Raw genomic sequence first — 10668 nt, 5'->3', positions numbered from 1 at the left:
TGTGTCCCACTTGTTGTTGATTCTTCACAAAAAAATACAGTTTTATATCTTTATGTTTGAAGCCTGAAATGTGGCAAAAGGTCGCAAAGTTCAAGGGGGCCGAATACTTTCGCAAGGTTAGGTTAGGTTACTACCAGTCTCCGGAGATTCCAGTTATTCCCCAATAATCAGATTTTCTGCTTGCTGCTAATAGATACATTTGATTATAAGACTTTAGTTTGAATGGACTTAACAAACCATCTGAAAGATTGGGATGCCCATGACATAGTACTTAACGGGCCCTTTCTCAATTCATCCTCAATTCCTAAAATATTATGTACTCACCTCCTTCTCAACTGTATTGGAGAAGGCCTAAGTTCCCTCCCCTCAGACCTTCTCCACAAATGTGTTTTGAGGAGGCGATGAGAGAGGATGTGGAGGAATCAAGGCTTACCTGAATTGAGAAAGAGACAAAGTAACAACAGGACATCAATCTCACCCAGCTTTGTAGTTGTAAACAAAAAATAGATGGGTAACTCTGATCGCCGGTTGCAGTGAAAAACAAGTAATGCTCCATATACTTTTGTGCAAACAAAAAAAGTGGGTAAACTACACTCCTGATCTCACCTCAAACTGCTGTTCATATGATTCACACTTCATTGCTTTTACATTGGTAAACACTTCACGTGTTGTTCACCGTGCAAAACTTTGAAATGAGAGCACATGATTCTGAAGTGTATGTAGACCATCTTTATCCATCTCTCGATGGCAGGCGCACTCCAGACTCTCCTCGGCAACTAAATGCCAATTTTATACATAATAACACCCAGACAAGGCCAAACACACCTTTCAAAATATATCAATAACAGCCTTTTCACATACAGTAATCAGTCAAGTCCAGACTGATTGAAGCTCATGGAAAAACTTGGCTGTAATTTTTTGTCTGTTCCCGCCCTTTTTCCTTCTCCAAACGACTATTAATCTTTAGAACTTTAACTCAGATGACATCAATAGAATAATCAGGTTTACTTGATTTTTATAGCAGTTTAAGCAACATAAGACCTATCTGATGATAGAGCCTGCACTTTGTTTAAATTGCTGTTTAGATGTTCAAGAAGGTGTTGGAAGGCCAGAAGAAGAACACATATTAGATGCATAACTTGGGTTTATGTATTTGCATAGCCACCTTGAAAAAGATACAGAACTTCACAATGTCAATGGAGTCTGTAATATTCATATGTGTAAACATACTGAATTGTAATTGGACGCATTTTACCGCCACATCATACAGCGCTATGATTGGTTAAGATGAATCGGAATGGCCGATTAATTAGGGCCGATTTCAAGTTTTCATAACAATCGAAAATCGGTATTTTTGGGAGCCGATTTACGATTATTATTATTTTTGTTATAACTTTATTTAACTAGGCAAGTCAGTTAAGAACACATTCTTATTTTCAGTGACGGCCTAGGAACGGTGGGTTAACTGCCTTGTTCAGGGGCAGAACGACAGATTTGTCAGCTCGGGTGTTTGAACTTGCAACCTTCCGGTTAACTAGTCCAACGCTCTAACCACATGCACACCAAGAGCCTGTTACGTGAATGCAGGAGAAGATAAGGTAAGTTGCTAGCTGGCATTAAACTTATTTTAGAAAAAACAATCAATCATAATCACTAGTTATAACTACTAATCCAGGTTAGCAGGCAATATTAACCAGGTGAAATTGTGTCATTTCTCTTGCGTTCATTGCACGCAGAGTCAGGGTATATGCAACAGTTTGGGCTGCCTGGCTCATTGCGAACTAATTTGCCAGAATTTTACGTAATTTTGACATAACATTGAAGGTTGTGCAATGTAACAAGAATATTTAGACGTAGGGATGCCACCCGTTAGATAAAATACAGAACGGTTCCGTATTTCACTGAAATAATAAATGTTTTGTTTTCGAAATGATAGTTTCCGGATTCGACCATATTAATGACCAAAGGCTCGTATTTCTGTGTGTTATTATGTTATAATTAAGTCTGATTTGATAGAGCAGTCTGACTGAGCAGCAGCAGGCTCGTAATCATTCATTCAAACCGCACTTTCGTGCGTTTTACCCGCAGCTCTTCATAAACACAGCGCTGTTTATGACTTCAAGCCTATCAGCCTAATGAATGCTCTGACACTTGGAGTAGTTATTCCCCTTGCTCTGCAAGGGCCGCGGCTTTTGTGGAGCTATGGGTAACGCTGCTTCGAGGGTGGCTGTTGTCGATGTGTTCCTGGTTCGAGCCCAGGTAGGGGCGAGGAAAGGGACCTGAAGCTATACTGTTACACTGGCAATACTATAGTGTCTATACGAACATCCAATAGTCAAAGGTATATGAAATACAAATGGTATAGAGAGAAATAGTCCTATAAATACTACTGTATATTAACTACAACCTAAAACCTCTTACCTTGGAATATTGAAGTCTCATGTTAAAAGGAACCACCAACTTTCATATGTTCTCATGTTCTGAGCAAGGAACTTAAAATGTTAGCTTTTTTACATGGCACATACTGCACTTTTACTTTCTTCTCCAACACTTTATTTTTGCATTATTTAAATGAACATGTTTCATTATTTATTTGAGGCTAAATTGATTTTATTAATGTATTACATTAAGTTAAAATAAATGTTCATTCGGTATTGTTGTAATTGTCATTATTACAAATAAAAACAATCAGCCAATAATCGGTAACGGCGTTGGAAAATCATAATCGGTCAACCTCTAGTTAAGACCACCCAGGTGGTGAGGTCATCTACTGTTGATCATGGTATGAGACATGTGAACATGCTAACTAACAAAGAGCTACGCTCAGAAATATCCTGTCGTACTGGATTTGATTATTTTGTACAAAGCGTGCAAAACAAGACATGGTGTCAGAGTGAAAGGACTAAAAGATGGAGTTCCTTCACCTCGAATGGACTGGGAGTCTACAAACTTACCCGATGCATGGCGTAAGTTCACGGGTCCTCTGAAGGAAAGAGGGGAAGAGGAAAAGCACAGCTACCTGCTCCTCTGGATATTTACAACATGTGGACAATTACCGAGGCTGAATCAAAGGTACTGAAAGCATACTACGATCGTTTTGAAGCATATGTTGTGCCGAAGACCAATAGGATTTTCACTAGGTACAAATTCCATGAGAAAGTACAGGGAGCTAGCGAATCGTTTGAACAGTTTGTGACGGAGCTGCGTCTGCTTGTGAAAGACTGTGATTATGCAAACAAGGATAAGTCAGGGACCGTATTGTATTTGGAATACACTCACCTCGAGTGAGAAACTTTTGAATGTTGGGTCTGAGCTAACGCAGGACAAAGCTATCGACATAGCCAGAGCTCACGAGCTAGCACAGGTTCAGATGAAAAGCATTTTGGGCTGCAGCACGAGCGCATCACGTGAACAAGGAGTACAGGCAGTCAGGCAGACATCAAAAGACACCTCCGGTGGCTAGAAAGCGCACTTCAGAATTGGGAGAGACAGAACTCCAAAACAGAGCAAGAAAGACTCAAAAAGCCCCAAAACATGTGGATATTGTGGATATAAAGTACATGGCGAACAGGGAAATTGCCCAGCTAAAGGCAAACAGTGTACTAAATGTGGGAAATGGGTTTACTTTGCAAAAGTGTGCAGAGCTTACCATACAAAAAACAGTACACACAGTGAAGATAAAATGTCAATCAAAGAGTAAAATACTGATATTGCATTATTCCTCTGAATAACTCCTGCAGCTTGACATCTGAGTGCGAGCTACAGCCCACCACGCGCAGACTGACTGACTGGTTATGGTGGTGAACAGCTCCTAGTAAAAGGCACATGCACATGTTGGACTTTTACGTTGTTGACACTAGAGCACCTGCAGGGCTAGGTCTTAAAGCATGTTTAGACATGGACCTCATTAAGCTAATTTTATCAGTGACAGCACCAGTAGAGACAGAAAATGGAGGAGTTTGCTGATGTTTTTACAGGAATAGGATTATTCCCAGGAGAATGTACCATTCACCTTGACCCAGACGCAACCCCCGTGGTCTACCCACCGAGAAAGATTCCCCTTGCTCTCTGTGTCCATCTGAAGAAAGAGCTGGATAGCATGGAGCAATCTGACATAGTCACCAAGGTTACAGAACCGACAGATTGGGTAAACGCGTTAGTGGTGGTGGAGAGTACCACGCACAGGCAAGCTCCGAGTATGTCTCGACCCAAGAGACTTGAACAAGGCTATCAAACGCCCCCATTACCCTTTACCGACGCTAGAAGGCATCACACACAAGCTAACGGGAGCACGCTACTTCAGTGTCATGGACGCCAGATCAGGCTACTGGGCTATCAAGCTCACAGAAGAGTCATCTAAGCTCACAACGTTCAACACACTGTTTGGACGCTACAGGTTTCGTCGCCTGACTTTCAGTATTATCTCAGCCCAAGACGAGTTTCAGCAAAGGATCAACAAAGTGTACGAAGGCCTCTACGGAGTTGTGGCAATTGTGGACGACATCCTTGTCTATGGTCGAACCAAAGAGGAACACGACAGAAACCTTCGCGCAATGCTGCAAAGGTCCCGCGAGAGAGGAGGCCGGCTCAACCCCGAGAAGCGCAGTCTGCACTACAGAGGTCAGCTACTTTGGACATCTTCTCACAGCGAATGGAATCAAGCCAGTGCACCCCTGCATCAGCTGCTAAAGCAGTCCAGTGAGTTCCTCTGGGACAAGCAACAAGACATTGCTTTCCAGAGAGTGAAAGACTTGATCACAAGATAACCAGGAGTGGGTGTAGGTGCAGTGCTACTGCAAGAAGGAAAGCCCATCGGCTAGCGCTTCCAAATCTCTCACAGACTGTGAAATCAAAAAATCTATGAAATGAAAATTAATTACTTAAAAATCATACAATGTGATTTTCTGGATTTTTGTTTTAGATTCCGTCTCTCACAGTTGAAGTGTACCTATGATACAAAGCATGTAGAGGTGTGTAATTTGTAAGTAGGAAAACCTGCAAAATTGGCAGTGTAAAGTCATTGTGGAATCCAACCACAAGGCCCTCGAGTTAATCATAAGGAAACCACTAGCCGCAAGCCTCGCCAAAGCTACATAGAATGATCCTTCAACTACAAAAATAGCAGAAACAGAAAAGGACACAAAACTCACACAGCTGAGGAAAGTCATACAGGATGGATGGCCTAAGGAGAGGAGAAAATCCCCTCTGATTGTCTCAAAGTTATGGAACCATCATGATGGACTATCACAGATCAACTGAATTATTTTCAAAGGAGAGAAAATCATCATTCCTACCAGTCTCAGAGAAGAGATTTTGACAAAGATCCATGCTGGACATATGGGCATTGAAAAATTGCTTTTTGCCCAGAATGGCCAAACAAATAGAGGACATTGTTGTAAATGCCCCACCTGTCTTGAACAACGCCCCTCAAACACCTAAGAGCCAATGTTACCTCACTGTATCCCAGACCAACCCTGGCAGGTCGTGGAACAACAAAGATTACATCGTAACAGTGGACTACTATAGCAGATACTTCAAACTTGACAAACTTCACAGCACCACATCTGCAGCTGTGATACAGAATCCTGGAAGCAATCTTTGCTAGGCATGGCATTGTAGAGACTTTAATGTCTGACAATGGCCCCTGTTACAAATCAAATGAGTTTGAATCCTTCACAAAAGCACGGGAGTTCAGATGTCACCACAAGCCCGTATTACTCTCAAAGTAATGGCCTTGCTGAAAAATCCTTGCAGATTGCTAAATCTCTCATGGACAAAGCAAAAGCAGACGAGAGACCCCTACCTCAGTCTTCTTGAATACCGCAACACTCCAGTTGACAACTTCAAATCACCAGTCCAGCTGTTGATGAGCCGCAGACTTCGCTCAACCCTTCCCAGCACCAACCAGCAGCTGCAGCCGGAGGTTGTCAGCTACACGGAAATGCATGAAAAACATGCGCAGAGACAACAACATGCATGCTCAGGATCATATCACACAAGGTCAGGAAAAAAGGTCAAGCCCAGGGCTGTCCTAGACCTGTGAAATGTCAAAAGGTATAGGCGGATAGCTGCCCTAAAAGAGTTCTTGATTGTTCTTGTTCTTGAAAAGTTGACTTGAAATGCTTTGGTATTGTATTTGTTTGAAATTTTAAGATGTCATTGCTAGAGTGAAAGGTGAGTTACTGAGAATTCTTCGTTCTAAAATTAACAGTATGCTGAATCATTGTTTCAGAGTCTGTTATGTTGATTTAGTTGGTGCAGTATGCCGTATAAATGGTCACTTACCTTGAGTTCAAACTACAGAGTATGTATTCAAAAGGAACATTTAGAATATGTAAAAAAAAAAATATATATATAAGGGGGATCTCATATGTGTAAACATACTGAATTGTAATTGGATGCATTTTACCGCCACATCATACTGCGCTATGATTGGTTAAGACCAACCAGGTGGTGAGGTCATTTTCGGTCGGTCATGGTATGAGACACGTAAACATGCCAGTTATAGCTAGCTAATAAAGAGCTACTTTAAGAAATATCCTGTCGTACTGCATTTTATTATTTTGTACAAGGCGTGCAAAACAAAACAGAGTCCATAAGCATCAGTGAACTGAACCTCAGTACAATAAACAAGTCATTGTATCCATAATCAGCTCTAGCTGCAAAAATCCAATTGGAGAAAAACAATTACAAGGCGCTATAGATCTAGACGCTCTCCTGACCCTTGTTGATGACTGTAAATGCCACCGCCACCCCTCACGACCTACGCCCTTTGACCCCGTCTCCATATTGATCCAGGTAGCCTAGAGGAGAGAAATTGCCTGGAATTACAGGTATCAAGTAACAAACGAAACCTTCCAGAAACACGCTAAACAAATATAATAATATCCTCCAGTAAACAAATAGTCTGCTCCATAAGAGTATCTCTATAGGATAGGACAATAAAGACTTTAAAGTATGAAAGGTATATTTTCATTCCCCCAACCGGGAGGCACAATCACAGTAGAGTGGGATGGATTGTTAGGGGACACTTTATTGACCAAACGGAGGGGAAAATAAAGAGAGGGAGAGGTTATTGCCATTGATTCAGAGGAGGCAGCGGTGGAAGAGTAGTGTGGACGGGGGCGGTTGTGGGAGTTCATTTTTATTTGGAGACTCGGAGGTAGGACATCGATCCCACAGCTGACACCAATAATGAGACTGGTGCCACCCACTCTGTCCCCTGATGGGTTTATCTCGCATGTCTGGAACTGTCTGCCAGCACTGTGGCACAAAATGACACTGAGAGAGTAATCATACTGTATCAAGGGTGGACAACAGGTGGCCCACGGGAAAAAAAAAACAGCCCGCAAGTGATTGAACCCCCGAAGTGTTTTGTCAAATAATATAAACTCAGCAAAAAAATAAATGTCCTTTTTTCAGGACCCTGTCTTTCAAAGAGAATTCGTAAAAATCCAAATAACTTCACAGATTTTCATTGTAAAGGGTTGAAACACTGTTCACATGCTTGTTCAATGAACCATAAACAATTAATGAGCATGCACCTGTGGAACGGTCGTTAAGACACTAACAGCTTACAGACGGTAGGCAATTAAGGCCACAGTTATGAAAACTTAGGACACTAAAGAGGCCTTTCTACTGACTATGAAAAACGCAAAAAGAAAAATGCCCGGGGTCCCTGCTCATCTGCGTGAACGTGCCTTAGACATGCTACAAGGAGGTGGCCAGGGTAATAAATTGCAGTGTCCGTACTGTGAGATGCCTAAGACAGCACTACAGGGAGACAGGACGGACAGCTGATCGTCCTCGCAGTGGCAGCCCACGTGTAACAACACCTGCACAGGATCGGTACATCCGAACATCACACCTATGGGACAGGTACAGGATGGCAACAACAACTGCCCGAGATACACCAGGAACGCACAATCCCTCCATCAGTGCTCAGACTGTCCGCAATAGGCTGAGAGAGGCTGGACTTGGGGCTTGTAGGCCTGTTGTAAGGCAGGTCCTCACCAGACATCACCCGCAACAACGTCACCTATGGGCACAAACCCACCATCGCTGGACCAGACAGGACTGTCAAAAAGTGCTCTTCACTGACGAGTTGGGGTTTTGTCTCACCAGGGGTGATGGTCGGATTCGCGTTTATCGTCAAAGGAATGAGCGTTACACCGAGGCCTGTACTCTGTAGTGGGATCGATTTGGAGGTGGGGGGTCCATCATGGTCTGGGGCGGTGTGTCACAGCATCATCGGTCTGAGCTTGTTGTCATTGCAGGCAATCTCAACGCTGTGCATTACAGGGAAGACATCTTCCTCCCTCATGTGGTACCCTTCCTGCAGGCTCATCCTGACATGACCCTCCAGCATGACAATGCCACCAGCCATACTGCTCGTTCTGTGCGTGATTTCCTGCAAGACAAGAATGTCAGTGTTCTGCCATGGCCAGCGAAGAGCCCGGATCTCAATCCCATTGAGCACATCTGAGACATGTTGGATCGGATGGTGAGGGCTAGGGACACGACAATAAAAGCAGTTGACAGTGAGAGGATGTTTCTTGTTTTTGCTGAGTTTATATACAGTACCAGTCAAACGATTGTTCACACCTACTCATTGCAGGGTTTTTCTTTATTTTTGCTATTTTCTACATTGTAGAATAATAGTGAAGACAACAAAACTATGAAACAACACATATGGAATCATGAGGTAATCAAACAATTGTTCAACAAATCAAAACATATTTGATATTTGATATTTTTCAAAGTAGCCACCCTTGACCTTGATGACAGTGTTAAACACTCTTAGCATTCTCTTAACCAGCTTCATGAGGTAGTCACATGGAATGCATTTCAATTAACAGGTGTGCCTTGTTAAAAGTTCATTTGTGGAATTTATTTCCTTCTTAATGCGTTTGTGCCAATTAGTTGTGTTGTGACAAGGTAGGGGTGGTATACAGAAGATATCCCTATTTGGGAAAATACCATATTAGTCCATATTATGGCAAGAACAGCTCAAATAAGCAAAGAGAAATGACAGTCCGTCATTACCTTAAGAAATGAAGGTCAGTCAATCCTGAACATTTCAAGGACTTTGAAAATGTCTTCAAGTGCAGTCGCAAAAATCCTCAAGTGCTATGATGAACCTGTCTCTCATGAGGACCGCCACAGAAAAGGAAGACCCAGAGTTACCTCTGCTGCAGAGGATAAGTTCATTAGTCACCAGCCTCAGAAACTCCAGCCCAAATAAAGTTCAAGTAACAGACAGACACATCTCAACATCAACTGTTCAGAGGAGACTGTGTGAATCAGCCCTTCATTGTCAAATTGCTGCAAAGAAACAACTCCTAAAGGACACCAATAATTAGAGACTTGCTTGGGCCTATCTATATAGGCAGTTGTTTGTACAAAAAAATACCATAAAATCACCCAAATTCCTTTAATTAAGGAAATCTGTTCCCAAGTATTCCCACAAATGTTTAAAAAAGAGACATATACGATCGTGTCTCAAGATAATCAGGGTATGACATTACTATTTTCAAATCTATTTTGGGCTTATTTGAGATCAATTTGCAGTGTAAAAATTATCATAATTAAAAAAAAATTGCCCTCAGGCGAATCTTGCTGCTTACCCTCTAGATTTTCCAAGTTTACAGTTTGCTAACTTTATTGTTGACCCCTTTGTTTTTTGGAAACTGGGGGAAAATATATCTAAAACAGAACATCATTGATCACATCATCCAACTCATTTGCAACACTTTGAATCATTTCCTTCTCTTTGTACATTGATAGGCAATCTTAGAAACTGTTGTGTAACTCCAGATTGTGTCTGTTTGGAGCACAAAGGCTCAACTCTTTCTAAATATATCTAGCCTAGCACACGGTTTAAGCTTCTGCAAAGCAAATGGAACAAAAACAAAAGGAGTCTAAACAAACATGGGTAAAAAAATATAGCGCTCAAGCTCACCTCCGTGCTTCCACGTCGAGCATTTCATAACTAGAAACAAGCCAATTTTGCCAGCCATTCATGAATCACAAATTAGAGCAGGTTTGAACAACCAAATAGTCAGCATTTTCATAAACACCTATCTGAAATTCAATGTAAAGCAAGAGTACATTCCTCTGCTGGATTTTTTTGAAGCTTTATGTTGCTGCCTCTCCTCTTGAGAAGCTTCCAGTACGCCTCTACGTGGTTGGTCTTATGTGACCTCCTGTTATATTAAGAGTGCTTGTGTCAGGCCCGTCTAATGTGTGCAGTGGGCGAGATGATTCATAACGTCATAAAGGACCACATCCAGCAATTACTCCATTATTAGCCAGCAGATAAGAGAGGGGGAGGAAGGAAAGGAGGGACGGATGGAGGGAAGGAGAAAGTGAGGGTGGTGTAAATTTGTCCATACAAAGAGGGTTTACATAAAGTGTTTAATTCAATTTGAAAGAAGCATCGCATCCATTCAAGATGCCCTACATCTCTTCCCTCCAATCGGCTTGGAAGAACTTCAGAACAACTTGACCCTGTATATGTTGAGAGGTCAAACAAGTCTTTAAGCTGGTTATCACTACCAGGATCATTCAAAGGTCAAGAAATGTCATTGAAGATAAGTCATTTTTTAATTGTGAATACCTAATGTATCAGTCTAATGGTTTGATAGGACTTGTCTGATGTGGCTCCTT

The sequence above is a fragment of the Oncorhynchus mykiss genome, chromosome 26 (genome assembly GCF_057628025.1).
Source record: "Oncorhynchus mykiss isolate SJ-2025 chromosome 26, ASM5762802v1, whole genome shotgun sequence".
NCBI classification, from domain to species: Eukaryota; Metazoa; Chordata; class Actinopteri; order Salmoniformes; family Salmonidae; genus Oncorhynchus; species Oncorhynchus mykiss.
The sequence above is the reverse complement of the archived record's forward strand: the minus strand, read 5'-3'. Positions refer to the sequence as shown.